Below are 17017 nucleotides of genomic sequence, written 5' to 3' on the forward strand. Positions count from 1 at the left end.
CCGGCACAATGGAGTCAGAGTCCGCACCACGCCCGAGGGAGGAGGAAGGTACAGAAACTCGATCCGATACCCCCGTTCCAGGACCTCCAGTACCCACTGATCGGAGGTCGTCAGACACCAAGCGGGAAGGAACAATCGCAACCTCCCACCAACCTCGGGCGCCACACCAGCGGGACCCACGACCGGATCGGCATAGTCAGGAACGCTGCGGCCCTGGTCCAGCATCACGGGGAGGCTTCTTCTGGACCTTCCGAGGGAAACCTCTACCAGCACCCCTCGGGCCTTTAAAGGAGGACTGCAGAAACCTGGAAGGCTGATGAAAAGTCTTGGCCTGAGAAAAGGAAAAATCCTTACGAGAAGGCTGCCGACGGAAGGAAAAAGAATGTTTACGCTCCTTGAACACTTTATGCAGCCTATCCTCAAGAGCGTCCCCAAAGAGACGAGGGCCAGTAAAGGGCAAACGCAAAGCCATGGACCTCTGGGCAGCATCCGTATTCCAACCCTTCAACAACAGATTCCGACGAGCAGCGATAGAGGATCCACAGGACAAGGCAGAAGTGCGCACAGAATCGAAGACAATATCCGAGAGGAATTCAGCCTGATGCTCCATAGATTCCAGCAAATCCGGGCAACAGCCACCCTCCTGCATCGTTGAAAACAAAGTCTTAAAGTCAGTCAACAGAGATTGAGCGACATAAGCGCCATAGACACCAGAACGGATGGCAAGGTGAGAAACAGCATAAGACTTGCGCAAAGCAGAGTCAATCTTCTTATCCACCCCATACGAAGAATGTTATCATCCGCCATGGAAGGACAACCAACCAAACTTGCGACAATGGAATCCACATGCACAGACTCAGGAAAAGACTCCTCCATGTCCTGTAAGGGATGTATGTCGTTACAACGCACACTTTTACAACGCATACACTTACAACGCATTTTTTACAACGCACAATCCATTACAACGCATGACATTACAACGCAGGACACTACAACGCATTTTTAAAAACTACCTTTACAACGCATTTCCATTACAACGCATACTACCTTTACAACGCATACCATTACAACGCATAATATTAAATTGCATTTAAGGTAAGTATTAGATAGTATAGGGGTAAAAATTACTATTCTAACTCCAGGGGGTGCAACAGTAGGGTAAGTGTTGGATAGTATAGGGGTAAAAATTACTATTCTAACTTCAGGGGGTGCAACAGTAGGGTAAGTGTTGGATAGTATAGGGGTAAAATTTACTATTCTAACTCCAGGGGGTGCAACAGTAGGGTAAGTGTTGGATAGTATAGGGGTAAAAATTACTATTCTAACTCCAGGGGGTGCAACAGTAGGGTAAGTGTTGGATAGTATAGGGGTAAAAATTACTATTCTAACTCCAGGGGATGCAACAGTAGGGTAAGTATTGGATAGTATAGGGGTAAAAATTACTATTCTAACTCCAGGGGGTGCAACAGTAGGGTAAGTGTTGGATAGTATAGGGGTAAAAATTACTATTCTAACTCCAGGGGGTGCAACAGTAGGGTAAGTGTTGGATAGTATAGGGGTAAAAATTACTATTCTAACTCCAGGGGGTGCAACAGTAGGGTAAGTGTTGGATAGTATAGGGGTAAAAATTACTATTCTAACTCCAGGGGGTGCAACAGTAGGGTAAGTGTTGGATAGTATAGGGGTAAAAATTACTATTCTAACTCCAGGGGGTGCAACAGTAGGGTAAGTGTTGGATAGTATAGGGGTAAAAATTACTATTCTAACTCCAGGGGGTGCAACAGTAGGGTAAGTGTTGGATAGTATAGGGGTAAAAATTACTATTCTAACTCCAGGGGGTGCAATAGTAGGGTAAGTGTTGGATAGTATAGGGGTAAAAATTACTACATTATGCGTTGTAATGGTATGCGTTGTAATGGTAGTATGCGTTGTAATGGAATGCGTTGTAAAGGTAGTTTTTAAAAATGCGTTGTAGTGTCATGCGTTGTAATGTCATGCGTTGTAATGGATTGTGCGTTGTAAAAAATGCGTTGTAAGTGTAGTGCGTTGTAAAAGTTGCGTTGTAAAGGTTGTTCCCCCCTGTAAGGGATAAAGCTTAGACATGAAGCGCGGCAACATAATGTGATCCGGGTCCTTCCACTTATTCAAGAGGACATCCATCACAAAGGGATGAATAGGAAGTGAAGTAGCAACAGGCTTCCGAAATTGCGGCAAAACAGCCTCCGAGGAAGTACTGGCCACAGCATCATCAGGAAACCCCATGTTCTCACGCACATGAGAAAGCAAGTCTGGCAACAATTCTTTGGAAATATATTTTCCCTTCAGATCCACTTCCCCCAAGGAAGCGTCACCAGAAGAATCGGATGAAGAAATATCCGAATAGAGGGCAACGCCCCCACCAGAACGACTCCCAGGAGACTTCTTGGAGGACTTTAAGTCAGACAAAGTCTCCAAAATCAGGCGCTTCAATCTGTCGTCATCCAACTTCGGGCTCTTCCCCGCAGGGAAAGGATCCCCACTGTCCGCAAGGGAAGAGGAAGAGGAAACAGGAGACACATGTCTCCGCTTTCTGTGATGCTTCCCCATCAATATATCCAGCAGCAAACAAAGTAACACCAAAGGCAGGAACCAGCAAGCCAAACACAGGCAGAACGGAAGAGAAATGACAACCCCCGCCTTATAAAACAAAAAAGAAACGGGAAAACCCGCCCCCAGGCACACAGCTGACTGAAAACGAAAGCGAGGCAAAAGGGGGCGTGGCCAGAACATCAACATAAAGCAACCCAGTGCGCGGCTGCCGAAGGCACCACACACGAAGGTAAAGCGCAACCGGAGCCCACCCGGGCGCATCCATGACGGCAGGAAGGAAAGCGGAGCACTGGGAACCCAACCCGAGTGCTCCAAGGCATAGCACTAAACGGAGCGCCCGGACCCCACCCCAGGTGCTCCATAACCCGAAAGGCGCGAACGCGAAACACCCGGGGAACCCAAGCGCTTCAGAGAGAAAACACACGGAGCGCCCGGACCGCAAACCGGGCGCTCTACAAAGAAGGCCCCGCCCGGAGCAGCTTAACACAGAGCACTCGGGGAAACCGAACGCTCCAAGGAAAATGCACACGGAGCGCCCGGACCCCAAACCGGGCGCTCCGCTACGAGAACGCCTGCCAACAGCACAAGCGGAGCACTCGGTGCAACCCGTGTGCTCCCAAGAAAACAGCAGGGAGCGCCCGGACCCCAACCCGGTCGCTCCAACCACACAGGCAGCCCACAAAGGGAGCGCCCGGACCCTACCCCGGGCGCTCCACCAGCGGTGAACAGAGGCTCCCCAAACCCCAAAGCAAGAGCCCAAAACCACAACAGGAGGCCAGGACGAAGCTCACACACAGGGAAGGACTCACGTTCGACGACAGGAGCAGCAGCATCAGGATCCCAGGAAGCCAGTGCAGCCCAGCATCCAGGAGCCTGAAGAGTCCAGGAAGCCCAGCAGCCCGACTCAAGGAAGTCCCACGAAGGTCCATCAGCGCCCCCAAAGCCCAGCAGAGGAGGACACCACAGGACAACATGAAGCAGGTAAGTGCCCAGCACCTACCCCAGCGTCCCCGTCAGGTCCACTGACAGGAAACAGAACAGGATGTGCTTTCTGGTTGGCCATGTACTTATAGCCTCTGACGGGAGGGTGGGTGGAGCCTAAAAGCGTTTCCTGTTTTGTTTCCTGTCATGTGGAATACCTCATTAGTTATGACTGGGTCGAGGACGAGGGACGTAGAGGTAATGTATCTTATGTGGCAGCTTTGCGCATTCTAGCTTCTGAGTGCGAATTTGAACACTTTTCTTCCCAACTAATTCGTGATCAAATTGTTGTACATTCTAAAGATAAGAAGGTTCAATTAAAATTGTTAACGCTGAAAAATCCCTCTCTAGAGGAAACAATTACTATTGTTAAAAGTATTGAACTGTCACAAAAAGCTTCGAAGGAGTTAAAACCTGAGAAAAGTATGGTGAATGTTGTCAAAGAGCATAAAGATCAAGGGGACAAAACTCAACTTGAGAAAGAAAAATCTCACACTGAACAGAAAGGGGGAAGGTATATTCCTGTTAGGTCTGAAAAAAAGTAGGGTTGGGTAAAAATGTATGTAACAAATGTGGATTTCCATCTCATTTTCCTAATTCACAGATTTGTCCTGCCAAAAATGCTTCTTGTCGGAAGTGTGGCAGACAAGGACATTTTGCTAAGGTGTGTTCTTCAAAAAGTAAGGTCAATGTAATTTATGCTGAAGAGAATGATGATGATCCTGTAAGTGAGACTGTGAGATCATTGACTGATCTTGTGGTGGTTGTCAAGGATGATTCTGAAAATTATGAGGATCCAGTCTTTGAAATGTTAGTTGATAGGAAACCTTTACATTTATTGGTGGATTCTGGTGCGCGTATGTGAGAAGATGGCCTGGTATATGCTGTTCACTAGTTAAAGTGGACACCTTGCACCAGTACAATTTGACTCTTATGGTAGATAGGTTTAAGACAACCTTTTAAAGAAAGCTATCCTAGCAGTAGCTGTGGAGAGCAGCCTTCAGGCTAAGTCTTTAGAGGCATGTAAAGCAGCTTGTTTTACCTTATATTCTCTTGAATTACTAAATGAAAAGACACCACACAGGTATATATATCAAATATATATGTATTTATTACTAGACACACTCTACTAATCTCTTTATGAGATTAGAAGTCAGGAACATATGCACAAATCAACGTTTCACAATAAATTAAGCACAAATATGGCTGGGGCCCTAGGGGCGTACCAGACCATATACTAAAAAAGAGACTTAGAGATAACGACTTGCAAAGGGACAAGGCCTAGGGCCTTCAGAAGCACTGGGGCCTCACTAATCCACCCAAGTCAGGTAAGTAAAAGCCCCACGGGAGACGCATGCAGTGTGAGAACACATCTTCAGAGCGTCGTCCAGGGATATCTAGTTTGCAATGGCAAGAGTTCCCCACCTTATACTGAAAGGAAGGGAGGGACCAGCTCTATGACCCCACCTATGGGAGGGTCAGGGGAGTGGGTGGCTACACCCACTTCCCTTTGTCCAGTTTCGTGCCAGAGCAGGGGCTGGTAGTCCCTGAGCCGGTTTGAACTGGTGACTGCTCCCCCAGTGCAGGACTTCAAAGCACTCTAGGAGTGCACCCACCCAGCCCCAATACACTAAACCCTGTCTGGGAGGTGGTTACACACCTGTGACAGGATGCCTATTGTTGGGCTTCCTCCACTGCGAGTTTCGGTCATCAGAAGGAGGGCAGCCCAGTGTCTGTGACTGGTGGCATCCATTTTGTGATGCCAGGGCTCTTCAGGATTCTACCGCGTTTCCACAGTAGGTACATGTCTATCCCTCTAGAAGGGTGGGATCATATTCCCACACCAGTTACTGGTGTGAGGGTATGATTCCAAAGCGTTTGACACCATACACAACATGTTTTGATGCAGCCATTCCAAAGTTAGCATTAACCGTGAGGTTATAATGCACTTAAGACTATCAGGCACATGCATCAACAATGCCATTTGCGATTTGTTATTAGCGAAAAATAAGGAATCGCTAATAAGGAATAGCAAAAGGCTATGCATGTAGGAATCGCTATTCAAATAGCGATTCCTTAACTTTCCTTAATTGCGACTAGCAAATTGCGAGTAGCAATTAAGGAATGCCGTCCCAATCATTCCTATGGGCCTCCAGGCCCATAGGAATGAATTGGAGATTGCATGAGCAAATTGCGAGTACCAGTAGGTTCTCGCACATTGCTCATGCAATTTCAAGGGTGCAAGGGTGTCAAAATGACACCCTATTGCACCCCTGAAATTGATATGTGCACATATGTGCTCCTGTGAGGCCATGCAATTTGCTATTAACATTTCCCCCTTGTTTAATTTCAAGGGGATATTAATATATCGTCCACCAGGTTCAAAGACGACCTTCCTGTCCAATATAAACACCATGATGGAATCTGTAGCCACAGAAAGCAGCTTTACGGTGCTAGGTGACCTGAACTTTCATTTAGATCTAGGTCACCTTACCGACTCTGCCGCCCTCATCTCTGACCTAGGCACTCTAGGGCTAAAACAACTTGTTACATCTTCAACCCACCAAGCAGGCCATATTTTAGACCCCATCTTTTCTAACCTAGAAGGACTGCAAATTACCAATATCTTGCCACTGCCTTGGACCGACCATTTTGCGGTTTTTGCAAACATAGCCACTGAAAATCACTGTAAGAAAAATTCCCAACCTATACCGAAACAATCTTTTAAAGACTGGAAAAATATAAATCATGAAGATTTGAAACACATACTAGAACAAACATATCCAGTGTTTGCTTCAGACCCTAACTTAGCACTCCAGCAATTATATGACTGGATGGGCAAGGCAACACACCAGTCAGCCCCTTCTAAAGTACACTCTAGTAACAGAGCTAAACCCACCGCACCTTGGTACAATGATAAACTAAGGGCACAAAAACAGATAAATCGTAGTAAGGAAAGAACTTGGAGAAAAGAATATGATACCAGTAGTAAATTTGCCTATAAGAAATCCTTAGCACTATATAAAATCATGATAGCGGAAGCGAAAAAAGAATACTATAGTGAGCAAATTGAGAAAGTTAAGAACTCCAGCAAACAACTATTCTCAATCACCAAAGTATTATTAGGCAATACCCCAGACCTTACACCCCCCCCGTCACAATCCTTGTGTGACTCTCTTGCCTCTTTTTTCTACACCAAAGTAGATGATATCTACCAGGCGTTCTCTTCCAAATCACTTCCGGGTTCTATCCCACCTACCACTTCCCCCCTGGTTAACACGTTCCCTTGTTTCCAACCAGTCACCTTGGACCAAATAAAAAATACTTTATTTACCATTAAATCAGGTTCACCTCTGGACCCCTGCCCTTTATCTGTACTCAGACCAGTAATTGACGCCATTCTACCGGCACTCACTCAGGTTTGCAATTTAATATTGCTGTCGGGCAATTATCCGGCCCCTCTCAAAAACACTTTACTAAAACCTCTGCTAAAAAAACCCTCTCTGGACAAAAGTGAGTTAAAAAATTATCGACCAATTGCCAGTCTACCCTTCATGGCAAAGATGATTGAAAAAATCATGAATACCCAGATCTCCGAGTTTATTGAAAAACATCAGCTTCTCGACAACACGCAGTTTGGGTTTAGAAAACATCACGGGACAGAGACAGCCCTGATCAAAGCCACTGACGATATCAGGGTCATTAGGGACCAGGGTGGCACTGCCATACTGGTCCTGCTAGATTTATCAGCGGCTTTTGACACGGTCGACCACAACATCTTGGTCGACCGTGTCCAAGGACTTGGCATCTGCCACACTGCCAAAAACCTGATAGAGTCCTTCTTAGCCAAAAGAACGCAGGCTGTCACTCTGGGACCCTTTCAATCAGCTCAACTCTCTTCTCCTTGCGGAGTTCCTCAAGGCTCATCCCTGAGTCCGACTCTGTTTAACATCTATGTGTCGGACCTTGCTAAGACCATCAAAGCACATGGGATGAGCCTAACCTCTTACGCCGACGACACCCAACTAGTGTTGGCGGTCAAAGGCGACGGAGAGCAAGTAGCTGAAAAATTTAAGAAAGGGCTCCTAGATATAGGAGACTGGATGGCTACAAACTGCCTAAAGCTAAACTCGGAAAAAACCGAGGTACTCATCTTTGGTCCACTCCTTCCAGCCTGGTCCACCTCTTGGTGGCCAGAGACCTTCGGTACTCCTCCGATGCCCACTTCGAAGGTTAGGAACCTTGGTGTCATCTTTGATGATGGACTAAACTTCATGAACCACGCTAACAAAACAGTTTCTACAGCACACATGAAGTTAAAAATGATCAGGAAAATACGACCTTTTCTCCCTGACTCCGCCATCAAGACACTGGTTTCTGCCCTGGTCCTTTCATCTTTGGACTATTGCAATGGGCTATTTCTCAATGCTCAATCCAGAGTAATTGCAAAACTCCAAACTATTCAAAATGCGGCAGCTCGTCTTCTTACCGGTAAAACAAAGTTTGAACCCATTTCCAAAGATATAAAAGATCTTCATTGGCTCACTGTACAAAAACGAATTTATTTCAAATCACTTTGCATTGTATTCAAAACTATTAATAATCAAGGACCTCATTTTTTAAGAGACCAACTACAATCTTATAAACCCACAAGAGTTTTAAGATCAGCTACTCTCAGTCAACTGGTCGTCCCCCGCACCAAAACAGTTAGCTGGGGTGACCGACGCTTTTTGGTGGCGGCCCCCAGACTCTGGAACACCTTACCCCTTAACATCAGACAAAGTGTTACACTGCTTCAATTCCGTAAACTCTTGAAAACCTGGTTGTTCGTTCAGTAACCTCTTTTCTTTTTTTTTCCCTCACATCTGTTCACTTAACTGGTTGTACCCCCGCGCACTTCCTTGTCATTATTGGTTTTTAGCGCCAAGACGCCTACGGGTAAATGCAGCGCTTTACAAATATTAAAAAATAAATAAATAAATAAATAAATATGTTGCACACACACATGCTCTAAGGGCATTTGTGTGCGCAACATGAAACTTTGAAAAATGCACAAAAGTGCATTTTTCAAACTTTTAGCAAATTACCATGAAGTTCATCTTCATGGTAATTTGCTCCCCCTATTAGCGAATTCGCTAATTTTTTAACTTTAATGCATTGCATTTAAGGAATCTCAATTTGGGATTCCTTAAATGCAATCGCAATTTAAGGAATCGCTATTTAAGGATTCCTTAAATTGCGATTTTTGTATTTGGGTTGATGCATTGGGATTCGGTTTTATTTACTCGCTAACGGGTGTTATTAGCGATTCGATATTTTACCGACTGGATTTTGGCTTGATGCATGAGGCTGTTCATGGTTTGACCGCATTCACAAACAACCCCAGAGAATAGACTCTGATTGCTGCAGAGGGGCCCTGCTCAGGCAGAGGCACCCCCTCACATGGAAACCAAGCACCCTGCCCTCAGGATTGATAGGGCCTGCCTTAGGGGTGACTGATAGGTTTAAATGTGTGTGCAGGGAGAGATATAGTGAACCTATATCTCAGCGAGGGGTGCTAGCACCACCCCACCCAGGCTGCAGTAGCAGGCCTGTGGTGTCAGATTTAGTCTGCTTCCCAGGGGTGGCATAAAACATGCTTCAGCCCTTGGTAGGCCTGTGAAGTACCTATGCCCTTGGTACCTAAGGTACCATATACTAGGGGCTCATAAGGTACCACAGTATCCAATCACTAGTGCACCTAATATGCACTCCCAGTTGTTTAGAGAGAACAGAGAGGCAGGGGCCCTGATTAGCAGGGTCCCAGCCTGACTATAGCCAGAAACCAGTGTAAACATCAGAAAAAAGTGGGGGCAACATAAGAGGCAGATCCTACTCTCCTACAGCGTATGACAATGATTACAGAAGAATTGTTTGAGAGTGTCTGGGGAGAAAAATCTCTCAATCCCCCTGACAGATGTCCTGTCTCTTATGAGGGTAGGAGAATTGAGTAGAAGGGTTTTTTCGAAACTAGTCTGGTTTTCAAGGGCAGACATATTAAAGGAAAGGTTTACGTGGCAAAGAAAGGACTTAACATTCTTGGGTGGTATCATCAAGGTTTGTTTGGCATGACCCTGAGACCTGGAACTTTTGAGCAGGTCTCGGTGGTTGATGACATTTCTTGTGGTAAAAATGTGATTGTGTGGCACCACAAATTTCCCACTGTGTTTTCTGAGAACCTAGGATGTGTCAAGGGTTTCAAACATTTTATCAAGGTTAAAGCAAGCATTACCTATTAACCACAAACTATGTAATGTACCCTTTAGCGTTAGATATGATTCGTCAAGTGAGCTTAAAAGGATGTGTGAATCGGGTGTCATTGAACCAATTGAGTCCTGTCTTTGGTTGTCTCCCTTGGTGGTCGCTCGTAAGAAGAATGGCAGTCTTTGTGACTGCATTGACTTGTGCAGCCTCAACAAAGAGATTTGGGTTGATTCCCATCCCCTCCCTCGTATTAATGACATTTTGTCAAAATTTGAGGGTGCCAAATTGTTTTCTAAAATAGATCTTGCCTCTGCTTACCACCAGGTGGAGTTGGATTCAGAGTGTAAGCATCTTACTGCTTTTGTTTCTCCTGTAGGAACCTTTCAGTTTAGAAGGATGCCGTTTGGGCTTGCTTCGGCAGCTTCAGTATTTCAACGGGTGATGGAGAAAGTTTTGGAGGATGTTTCTAATACTGTGGTTTTTCAGGATGACATATTGGTTGCAGGTAAAAGCAAGGAATCTCATGACAAGAATCTTTCTATTGTTCTGGAGAGATTACGAGAAAAAGGTATTGTTGCTAATAAACAAAAATGTGTGTTTGGTGTAGAGACAATTGAATATCTGGGTCATCGTATTTCTGGTGACGGGATTGAACCCAGAGAAGGGCTTATCGATGCGATTGTGAATGCTCCATGCCCCATCTCTAAAGAACAGTTGTGCTCATTTTTGGGTGTGTGTGAGTTCTACACGAAGTTTATCTCAAATATTTCAGCAAAAGCTGTACATATGCAAAACTTATTAAAAAGGAAAGTCACTTTTCATATGGGATGAACATTGTCAGGATGAGTTTACCAACATCAAGAAAGAACTAGGATCTTGCAAGATACTCTCACCTTTTGATCCTCACTGTCAGTGTACTGTGTCTGTGGATGCAAGTTTGGACGGTTTGGGCGGTATTATCTCTCAGTTCAAGCAGGGTAAAGAACATACTGTTGCCTTTGCCTCACGTGCAATGCGTCCTAGTGAAAGAAATTACTCTGTAATTGAACGAGAGTTGCTGGCATGCTGTTGGGCTGTTGAAAGGTTCAAAAGTTTTATATGGGGAAAGTCTTTCAAATTACTAACTGATCATAAACCACTTATTCCTATTCTCAATGGGAATATTGTCAAGGATCATACTCCGAGAATCGGTAGGTTAAGTTCTAAATTACTACAATAAAATTTTGAAGCTGCACATATTCCCGGTGGAAAAAATACTAGGGCTGATTTTCTTTCAAGATCACCATTGCCTTTAGGAACACATGATCTGAGTGAGGATGATGATGAAGAATGTCTTATTTCTGCAGTGGATGTATGCAGTGAGGGATGTTTTACTGAACGTGAGTGGTTTGGTGCCATGGAGTCGGATGTTGTGCTAAAAAAAGTTAAGAATTTCATGGTGTCAGGTTGGCCCAGAGAGAAACACTTAGATAGTGATCTCCATCCTTTCGCGAAAGTTGCTGATGAACTTTCTTTAGAAAGTGGTGAAATGGTTATGAGGGGAGATAAATTTATCCCTCCGGAGTCTTTGAGGTCTCGCATCGTCGAGTTTGGTCATGTGGGCCATCTAGGACAGTCTAGCACCAAGAGGAGGATTTGTTCTGTTTACTGGTGGCCTTCCATGGATCGCATGGTGAATGATGTTTTGGAGAGATGTGTGACATGTTGTACAAGTGACAAGGTCATTAAGATCTCTGTTCCCCCGTTACAAGAAGTTGATCTAACCAATGCTCCTTGGTTGAAGTTAGCCATATACTTTGTGGGCCCTTTTAACATTTTACCATGAAAATTCAAATTTGCTTTGGTTGTAGCTGATTATTTCAGCAAGTGGTGGGAAGTTCAATTCATGCCTGATCCTAATACGCAAGAAGTTATTAAGTTTTTACAGTGTCTTTTTGCTAGAAAGGGTTTTCCAAAAGAGATTGTATCTGATAATGGGGTGCAATTTACGTCCAAAGAAATGTCTATGTTTTTGAGTCAATCAGGAATTTCACATCGTCATGTTGCTCTTTATCACCCACAGGCAAATGGTTTTATTGAGCGCACGAACCGTATTTTAGTGGAATGCATTCAATGGGCTGTTTCTTTTAAATTTGACATCAAAGAAGCAGTTCAGAGTATGTTGTGGGCTCATCGTACCACTCCTAGTCTCATCACAGGTTCTAGTCCATTTCCTTTACTTCGTGGAAGGGAAGCCTCTTTCCATATGTGTCCAGCTTGGATGAAGAAATGGGGTATGCGTACTACACCTGCTCAAACTGCGACTAGTGATCAAGTCCATCCTGTTTCACATGATGAGGGTGGATTTAGGTCCAATATTCATGTAGGCGATTGGGTAAGAATTAAATCCCCTATTAATGTGTCTGTCTAAATTTGGTTCTCCGGTAAAGGTGGATGCCACGTCACGCTTTGCTGTGAGGGTCAATGGGAAGAGTTGGTGGAATTTGTCTAGAATATACAAAGTACCAAGGAGAGTGGTGTTGCAACTGGGTTTGGAATCCAGTAGTCTTCCAGATCAGGTTCAACAAGGTCTTATGCAAACATATTGCTCTCCAAAGGTATCATTGGAGTATGTCACTCCTCGCAGGAGTGGAAGGAGAATTGTCACTCCCAAACGTCTAGATCTTTATTTTATTTTTTTCTGGTTGATTTTTATTTATTTTATTTTTTTATTTTCTCTGTTCAAATTAATACTTTTGTTATTATGTGAGAAGAAAGGAGATGTTGTAGTAGTCTTTCCATTGTACTTATTATTTATATATTCAGAATTAACTGTGTCACTGTTATGTCACTGTCATGGTAATAGAATGTTATACTTTGATCTCCAAGGGGGACTTGTGAGTTGTCCCTGGAAGCTGTGGAGATGGACAGTTAATAAATAAGTTGTTCCCACACTTACCTGCTCCTGTGTGATTACTACAGTTATCCTTTTACACATATGCAACCGTATTGAATTAACTGCAATAAAAACAGGCTGCTTAACATGTTTGCAACATAAATTATGACGTAACATCCCCAAAGAGTAAATTCAGATGACAAATTCCTAAATTAAAGCCAGGATCTCTAATTGGGTGCAAAGCAGACTGTAAAGCGAGATATTCAGACATAGAAGCGCCGAAGGGGGGTGCAGCAGGACAGTCATCAGATGCAGAAGCTCTCACAGCGCACACCGGGCAGAAATACTTTAAGGCAGTGGAGTCAGAGAAGGGTTTGCACCCAATCTCCAGGGAGTCGAGTGGCGATACGATATAAAGAAAATCCAACAATTGCTTTATGGGGAAGTTGGGAAAAGTTGCACTAGCAGCTGCTGGTCCTGGTTCCCGGTGCAGGCGGGGGCAGTGAATGGTGGGGAAGGGACAGTCTTGGGTGGGAGGAGATCGTGCAGCCCAGATGTGAGGGGTCCCCTCCCCTCTCTAGCAGCAGCCTGCTCTCTGGGAGCCCCTGCCACTGTTGCAGCTGCCCAGGAGAGACGTGGCAGTGCAAGCTGACCACGTCATCTGCACACAACTTTCCCCCTTGGCTCCATTTGCCAATCACAAGATGGCCGCCGAGACCAGTCACGGTGAAGAGCCATGCTGGAGGTGGCAACAAAAGGCAGCTTGAACGGCTTACAGGCGGTAGGATAACGCGGCTGTCGGACCTCGAGGAAAATAATAATGGGCAATAAAAACCAAGTATTTGCAATGCAATAGGTATCGCAAGCTTAAGCTATTGGCATTGTAAATGACAATGCCTTTTATTTATGTTTAAAAAACCAAACCATAAATAAAAGGCATTGTCATTTACAATGCCAATAGCTCAAACTCTCGCAAATGCAAGACCTATTGCAAATGGTAGGCATCACGGACAACGAGAGGGAGGGAGGGGGTGTAAAGAAGGCACTGTCAACAGGAGGGAGGGGTAGGAGGGAAGGCACCGACAACGGGAGGGAGGGAGGGGGAGGAGGGGAGGCACGGACCACGGGAGGGAGGGAGGGGGAGGAGGGGAGGCACGGACAACGCGAGTAGGGAGGGGGAGGAGGGGAGGCAATGACAACGGGAGTCGTGCCTGCAGTAAGATTGAAAGTGCAAAGATGTCTAACTATTTAGAACCATCCAGGGGTGCAATGGGTGCGTCAGTGCCTGCAGATCTCTGCAGTTCCACAGATCCTGCTTTTGTTCAGGAGTTTTTAAAAAACCCGTAGAGTGACTGGTTCCAAAGTCCACATTGTATAGTATTTCCTTTTTGAACAGTGCAGCCATGTTCAGAATATCAAACACTGTCAATCTCTGCTCTGTCCTTCCTCCCACATAGTCTCATTACCAAGAGCCTCCCTGACAACATTTTTCTGTTCTAAACCAAAATCATAAAACATACTTTATTGCTAATGCCCGAGGTACCCACTTGAATCCTTAACACCCCTAAAAAACTATTTCCGTGTCAGGCCATTTCAGCCAACTGCATCCTTGGACCTGGAAGATTCAGTGTTTTAATAGACTCCATCAGCTCAAACCGAGACTCCACATCCTTTCATCATCGACATGCACAACCCCAGCCTCCACATCTTTCAACTTCATTGACGTGCACAAACCCAGCCTCCACATCCTTCAGCATCATCGGCATGGACAAACCCACCCTCCAGCCTCTCTCAGCGAGGTCTCCTGCTCCAAACTAAAGAGCCCCCACCCTATCCGTGTGCACAAAGTTCACTGGCGCAGAGTTCACTGTCTCTCTATTCTGTCGACATATAGCACATCACAGCCTGGGTCTGTACATGAGCCAACTGCGTCCTTGGACCTAGAAGATTCAGTGTTTGAATAGACTCCATCAGCTCAAACCGAGACTCCACATCTTTTATCATCATCAACACGCACAAACCCAGCCTCCACATCCTTCAGCATCATCGGCATGCACAAACCCAGCCTCCACATCCTTCTGCATCATCAGCATGCACAAACCCAGCCTCCACATCCTTCTGCATCATCAACATGCACAAGCCCAGCCTCCACATCCTTTAGCATCAACGGCATGGACAAACCCAGCCTCCACATCCTTCTGCTTCATCAACATGCACAAACCCAGCTTCCACATCCTTCTGCATCATCAACATGCACAACCCCAGCCTCCACATCCTTCAGCATCATCGACGTGCACAACCCCAGCCTCCACATCCTTCTGCATTATCAACATGCACAACCCCAGCCTCCACATCCTTCAGCATCATCGACGTGCACAACCCCAGCCTCTACATCCTTCTGCATTATCAACATGCACAAACCCAGCCTCCACATTCTTCTGCATCATCAACATGCACAAACCCAGCCTCCACATCCTTCTGCATCATCAGCATGGACAATCCCATCCTCCACATCCTTCAGCATCATCAGCATGGACAAACCCAGCCTCCACATCCTTCTGCATCATCAACATGCACAAACCCAGCCTCCACATCCTTCTGCATCATCAGCATGGACAAACCCATCCTCCACATCCTTTAGCATCATCGACATGGACAAACCCAGCCTCCACATCCTTCAGCATGAGAGAGGGTCCGGTTTTACCATATAACAACTACCCTGGGCCATCCTTGTCACTCAGCAAAACATGAACCCCTACTTAGGCTCTGCCAGCCTGATTTGTAGGCCTTTTGTTAAATTGACCAAAGTTCTGCACCCATCTTTACTGAACAGCAGGCTCTAGGCTTTTCTGACCAAAAATCTCAGCCAGCCTCTCTCAGCGAGGTCTCCTGCTCCAAACTAAAGAGTCCCCACCCTACCCGTGTGCACAAAGTTCACTGGCGCAGAGTTCACTGTCTCTCTATTCTGTCGACATATAGCACATCACATCCTGGGTCTGTACATGAGAATAGAGAAGTTCCCACCGCAGCCGCGTCAAGCTGGGGTGATTAATGTGGCAACCAAGACATATATATATATATATATATATAAATATTTTATTCCTTCGCATTGCATATTTTCTGCTTGCCCTATGCAATTTAAGACGAGCGCTTGGCCTGAGAATATAACCTTTCACCTAGTCTAGGTTCCGCATTTAGTAGGATAGACACGACACGTCTGATAAATGTGCGAACTGTGGTATAATTGACATAGGTAGAAGTGGCGTGAGATGACTTTGCTGTAGGCGCTTCTCATAGCCTTAAAGAGTATAAAAAGGAAGCCCACACAGTTCTCAGCGGTCTATCTCCCTGTCTGTATGTAGGTGACAGACTGTGTAGGTTTTCCCCAAGACCTCTTGTTCCATTTTACTTTAAGTGTACTGTTCTATTTTATATCCTACCATATAAAAATGCCGTCTCTGCTTTGTTATTTTTAACTATTGTTTTCTCCTTTTTTACATTTAAAATGTTTATATTGTAATTGCAGGACTGCTCACTTTTAGGTAGACGTGAGTATTCCCAGAATTTCAGATCAAATGTGTTGTGCATTCTGAGAACGTTTTCCTTGATTTAACTTATGTTTTTCATAATGCATTTGTAAATGTGTCTTTGAGGTTTAGTGTCTCTCTCTTCCAAACAGTTCAATGCTTTCATGCAGAAATGCCTTCTGATCCATGTGACTCTCTGTGAATGCGAAGTCACTATATTTTGTATTTTGCATTAATAATGCCTTCCCCTCGACACTGTGCCTCTTAAATAAATCTGTTAAACCTTTTGGCTTAGTTTCCATGGCTCACATATCTGTTTCCTTCATTTTTAGTGCAAGCGTTCCCAGGCACTCTGCCTCAAGTTAAGGTGCCCCTTTTGCCCCTAAATCACTCCTTCGATCATTCGGTGAAGGTCCCCCGTGCCCCCTAAAAACGCTCCCTCCAACAAGCATCATCGGCATGGACAAACCCAGCCTCCACATCCTTCTGCATCATCAACGTGCACAACCCCAGCCTCTACATCCTTCTGCATTATCAACATGCACAAACCCAGCCTCCACATTCTTCTGCATCATCAACATGCACAAACCCAGCCTCCACATCCTTCTGCATCATCAGCATGGACAAACCCATCCTCCACATCCTTCAGCATCATCAGCATGGACAAACCCAGCCTCCACATCCTTCAGCTTTATCAACGTGCACAAACCCAGCCTCCACATCCTTCAGCTTTATCAACGTGCACAAAACCAGCCTCCACATCCTTTAGCTTGTTTGACATGCACAAACCCAGTCTCCACAT

At 45.2% G+C, this 17017-nt stretch overlaps 1 protein-coding gene across 4 annotated transcripts in view; it reads right to left on the reverse strand.

The window, feature by feature from the left end:
• LOC146822410 (NACHT, LRR and PYD domains-containing protein 12-like) overlaps positions 1 to 17017 on the reverse strand; it is a 683437-nt gene that overhangs the window by 509068 nt on the left and 157352 nt on the right. The gene's annotated exons all lie outside the window — the stretch shown is intronic.

This window comes from Triturus cristatus, chromosome 6, assembly GCF_964204655.1.
Source record: "Triturus cristatus chromosome 6, aTriCri1.1, whole genome shotgun sequence".
Classification (NCBI taxonomy): domain Eukaryota; kingdom Metazoa; phylum Chordata; class Amphibia; order Caudata; family Salamandridae; genus Triturus; species Triturus cristatus.